Raw genomic sequence first — 6000 nt, 5'->3', positions numbered from 1 at the left:
TGCCCTCAATCATTATAAAACAGAAACTCGGCTGTAGAGTTGGAATTGATACAGAAAGTTATTTGTCTTGTGTACATGGCCTGTATATGATCCATTATGACAAGGGAAGTTCACTAGCTACTTCTGCAATATTTATTGTTTAATGTGGCGGAAAAAGAGCAAGTATGCAACTGAAGGCCGTTGTAAAATAATAGCGAAAATTGTGGAAAAATCATGCGTGTACGGTCAATAGCAGCCTCTACATGTTCAGTGTTATTTTTTGCAATGTTGATTAGACAGAGAAAGCTACAAAATTAAGTCATTCAAAATAAGGGTTAATGGATGCGACCAGTCGCATATTATATAAGAGCACGTCACGATGTTGTGCGACATATAATTGCCAGCCAATATGTGCTCCTTGATAATCTCTCCCCTTCATGGATCACTGCCTTGTCGTGGCGGAGGGGCTTGCGAAACTCGATGAAGTCGTGAGCTCTGCTGGGTAGGGCAACCCAAGATAGACAAGTCACGGCAGAGAGTTCTCACAAAATGTGATTCACTGGAGAAGGTAATGGCAACCCACTCCAGTATTTCCTGCCAAGAAAACCCTATGGCCAGTCACAATACCATTATCGATATGACGCCGGAAGAAGAGCCCCCCAGGTTGGAAGGCGTCCCACATGTTACTGGGGATGAACAAAGGGCGATTCCTAGTAGCTCCAGGACGAATGAAGCGGCTGGGCTAAAGCCAAAAGGACGCTCAGTTGTGGATGTGTCGGGAAGCGACCGGAAAGTCCGATGTTGCAAGGGAGATGTATCACATAGCAACATGGAATGTAAGATCTATGACGCAAGGTAAACTGGATATCGTCAAGCGAGAAATGGACAGATTGAACATTGATATCTTGGGTATCAGCGAACTCAAGTGGACCGGAATGGGAGAATTTAACTCCGGCGACCATTATGTCTTTTATTGTGGGCACAAATCCAAGAGAAGGAATGGGGTCGCTCTCATAGTAAACAGAAGAATGGGCAAAGCAGTGCTAGGGTACAACCCCAAAAACGACCGAATGATTTCACTTCGGATCCAAGGTCACCCTTTCAACATAACAGTTATCCAAGTCTATGCACCGACCACTGCTGCTGAAGAAGCTGACGTTGAGAGATTTTATGCGGACCTACAATGCCTTTTAGACCGCACCCCATCATCAGACGTCGTTTTTCTCATAGGAGACTGGAATGCTAAGGTCGGGAGTGAAGAAATATCCGGAATTACAGGCAAGTTCGGTCTTGGTGAGCCAAATGAAGCTGGGCAGAGGCTAGTAGAGTTCTGTCAAGAAAACAACCTGACCATAGCGAATACTCATTTTCAACAGCACAAGAGGCGCCTGTACACATGGATTTCACCGGACGGTCTGTACAGGAATCAGATCGATTATATTATTTGCCGGCAGAGATGGAGAAGCGCTATACAAGCAGTAAAAACAAGGCCTGGGGCCGATTGTGGCACCGATCATCAGCTTCTTGTTGCCAAAATTAAGCTTCGATTGAGGAAAACGCAGAAAACTAGAAGGCCTGTCAGGTATGATCTGGATCAGATTCCATTAGAATATGCTGTGGAAGTGAGGAATCGATTTCAAGAATTAGATCTAGAAGACAAAGAGCCCGAAGAGATGTGAACTGATGTTCGTGATATAATACAAGAAGTTGCTACTAAGGTAGTTCCAAAGCAAAAGAAATGCAAAAAAGCAAACTGGTTATCTGAAGAGGCTTTGCAAATAGCTGAGGAAAGGAGGATGGCAAAAGGTATGGGGGAAAGAGAAATATACAAGGTTCTCAATGCGGATTTTCAGAAAATAGCAAGGAGAGATAAGAATGCCTTCCTGAACATACAGTGTCAAGCAGTTGAGGACAACAGCCAATTAAGGAACACAAGAGCTCTGTATAAGACAATCAAAGATATCAAAGGAAGCTTCTGTGCTAAGCTGGGCGTGATAAAGGACAAACGAGGCAAGGACCTCACTGAAGCCTCAGAGATAAAGAAGAGGTGGCAGGAATACACAGAAGAACTGTACAAGAAGGACCCGGATGTGCAAACCCAACATAAGCCGGTTGTGATTACTGATATCGAGCCGGGCATCCTGAAGAGTGAAGTTGAGTGGGCCTTAGCCAGCCTTGCTAAGAACAAAGCTAGCGGAATTGATGATATTCCAGCTGAGTTGCTTCAAAACCTCAACCACGACGCTGTTAACACACTGCATACATTATGCCAAAAGATTTGGACAACCCTGCAGTGGCCACAGGATTGGAGGAGGTCAGTTTACATCCCCATTCCAAAGAAAGGCAGTGCCAAAGATTGTTCCAACTACCGCACGATCGCGCTTATTTCGCATGCTAGTAAGGTGATGTTAAAAATCATGCAAGGTAGGCTGCAGCAGTATGTGGATCGGGAGCTTCCGGACGTGCAAGCTGGGTTTTGCAAGGGCAGAGGAACTAGAGACCAAATTGCCAACCTTCGCTGGATCATGGAAAAAGCAAGAGAGTTCCAGAAACCCATTTACTTCTGCTTTATTGATTATGCGAAAGCGTTTGACTGCGTAGATCACAGCAGATTGTGGCAAGCTCTCCAAGAGATGGGAGTTCCAATTCACCTCATCTGTCTCCTCAGGAACCTTTATGAAGGGCAAGAGGCCACAGTCAGAACTGGGCATGGTCTTACTGATTGGTTTCCGATTGAGGAAGGGGTGAGGCAAGGCTGCATACTGTCGCCCTGCCTATTTAACCTATATGCAGAGTGCATCATGAGAAAGGCTGGTCTGGACGAGTCTTCAGCTGGAGTGAAGATTGTTGGAAAACGTATCAACAACCTTAGATATGCGGATGATACCACTTTAATGGCAGAAAGTGAAGTGGAACTCAAGAGACTACGGATGCGCGTACAAGAAGAGAGTGAGAAGTTTGGGCTTAAACTGAACATTAAAAAGACGAAGATCATGGCGTCTTGCCCTATCAAGTCCTGGAGCATCAATGGACAAGAAGTGGAAGCTGTGACAGATTTTCTGTTCTTGGGCGCCCAGATTACCTCGGAAGGAGACTGCAGCCATGAAATTAGGAGACGCCTGCTTCTGGGAAAGAGAGCAATGGTTAGCCTTGACCGCCTAGTAAAGAGCAGAGACATTAGTCTGCCAACCAAGATCCGTATAACCCGTGCTATGGTCTTTCCAGTTGTGATGTATGGATGCGAGAGTTGGACTGTGAAAAAGGCTGACCGCCGAAGAATTGATGCGTTTGAATTGTGGTGCTGGCGAAGACTTTTAAGAGTTCCTTGGACTGCCAGAAGATCAAATCAGTCGATATTGTCGACCATAAACCCTGACTGCTCATTGGAGGGTCAAATTCTAAAGTTAAAGCTCAGCTACATTGGTCATCTGATGAGAAGAGAGGAGTCGCTGGAGAAAGATTTGATGTTGGGAAAGGTTGAGGGTCGCCGGAGAAGGGGTAGGCAGCGAACGCGATGGTTAGATGGCATTCTCAAGGCATTGCAGATGAAGCTATGTGATGTTAAGAAGATAGTGAGAGACCGGAAAGCGTGGCGTGACATGGTCCGTAGGGTCACGAAGAGTCGGACACGACTGAACGCCTGAACTGAACTGGAGTTGATAATCTCTATGCAGTTGCAGCTGTAGTGATAGCTAATGAAAATTTGTTACACATCACGCAGGGGAAATGCCTCTGTATATATAATTGCTGTGCTCAGATGCCTGTTTTCTTCATTTTTTCGTTGTTGAAGCACGCGTTAAGTATAATAGGAGAAAATAATACTGCATTCAAGAATCTGTAACAACTGTTATTGTTACTAAGAACAGAAAATAAGACAGCGACAGAGAATACTGAACTCTACACACCAAAAAAAAAATCGTGAAAGAATATATATAAGTTTATTTCATGCAGAAGCCGGGCAATGTATGTTTTGAGCCATGTTAAAACTTATTAAAATGAAATTTTTTGTTATTATGCAAAGCAGTTTTTGTTCATTTCTTTTCCTTCACTCTGTTATCAAACCTTGTAATATAGCGAAGCTGATATTCATTTAAGGACAATGATTTTCAGATATCCATGAAGAAGCGCATCATTACTTCAAAGCAGGTCATAACTGCGATTATATTTTCTCATTAGTCTTTAAATTCACTGTTCCATTCGGCGTGCAGACAAGTATGTCTGTAGAAGAGGAAGACAGACAGATTAGTTCCCATCAAGTTGTTGCTCGCCAAATTATTCGTATTTTTTGAAAGTATCTAAAATCGGCTACATTCGACGGCATGCCAAACTCGGCCAACTGCTATTATATTTCGGTGCTTTGTTACAAGAAGAGACCACCTCAGAGAAGTACCACATGTTTTGGGAAAATCTTTTGCATGTTTTAGGATATCCTCGGCTTTCATATCTTTCAGATGCTCTTTTGAAGATGCATCTGGGGCAAAGTTTCACGTAGGAGCTCCTGTCCTAACAACACAGAATTTGATCAGTGTGTTTTCGACTCTGCTGCTATGATTTACTCTAACATATTAATGCTACGAGGGCATCTAAATTGAACTTTTTGTGGAGGCAGATATATTAAATCAAGCGCACGGTAATATTCTCCACGGGGATACCTGTGACAATGAATACGAAGAGCTCTTTGCATAAACCGAGGTTTCTTATCCGCCATCTTGTTTTTGATGTGTATTATAAAGGACATCTAAACATTTCTTTTTGTCCTCGGCGGGGCGTTATGCATTCCTATTCTCTCATATAGAAAAGGCGCAGTTAAAAGAAATACTCAGAAAATCATGAAGGTCACGCTTTACTTGTACCGGTAGCTTTCTGCAAAATTTTAACATCCGTCCTAGTGCCAGATCCAAAGTAATAGAGTGATAACTTATCTCTTTGTACCCCGATCGGATACGTACGTATTACATTGGCTACAGGTTTTCGCTGTTTCCTACCTGTCAGTCTGCACCGTGTTTCTTCGGCGTCGCCATGACAGAAGGGATGCGTTAATGCATCCTGCTAGTATATTTTTTACGGGATTCGAGGTCACAATGCTGGGGCAAGAAAAAACATTTTTTTTTCAAACTTCTTATATCCTCAGATGTTTTCTTATTCATGCAGCCGGCTTGTCGTCAACTGATGTCAAGCGGCTAATCTAGATTGTCGTCCATCCACGCGCGCCTTACACGGCCGTTCTATAGGAGCCCCGCCGGTGCCTTGTCGCCGGAACGATAGGAAGGGACCTGAACAAACCAAATATATTAAGGTACAACGCTTCGGGCTTTCTAAATTTGCCTAACTTTCTTCCAGGACAACGATAGGGCCTGACAGGGGCGCTGCACTCGAAGGCTATCCTTGCATTCTAAATTGGCTCGGCTCAAGGCCAGCGCCTTGGATATGCAACGTCGCGGCTTAGTTATTGTGCAATAATGTTTTTTTTTGTTAGCTGTATGACTGGTGCCTACTATGAATTATTAAGGTGACACTCAACCATATCTAATACAATCTCAAAAATTCATCAGCTTGCATCTTTCGTGACAATTTGTGCATGTCATTGAAATAGCATAACTTGGAATTCAAACCAAAAAGGTAGTATGGCGATAAAGAAGTATATTGACGTTGTTAAGGAACGCAGTTCCCTATATGGGTATACCTTTAATCTGACACTTTAAGCTCCACATGTTAACCGAGCTTGCGATTCTTGTCACAATGTATAAAAATTTTGACTAGACAGCCTGCGTGGAAGTGAAATGCACAAAAATAAACCTTTTTTTTTTCCATTGATTTCAGTAGCTTAAGAGTTCCGTTCCAACGAGAGCCCTCCGTTGAAATATAGAGAGGCACATTCATATTTATGTTGTGAAAAGACCCTGAGGGGTTTTGAGATAGCATCATTCGGTCAATAATATGGTAATATGGTTTCTCCTTCGCTCTAGTGGCCGCATAAATGCAAACTGATGAGATGAGCTTTTTTAAATACATGTTTAATAA

Source organism: Amblyomma maculatum, chromosome 8, assembly GCF_055883805.1.
Source record: "Amblyomma maculatum isolate TAMU_Amacu chromosome 8, ASM5588380v1, whole genome shotgun sequence".
Lineage (NCBI taxonomy): Eukaryota > Metazoa > Arthropoda > Arachnida > Ixodida > Ixodidae > Amblyomma > Amblyomma maculatum.
The sequence above is the reverse complement of the archived record's forward strand: the minus strand, read 5'-3'. Positions refer to the sequence as shown.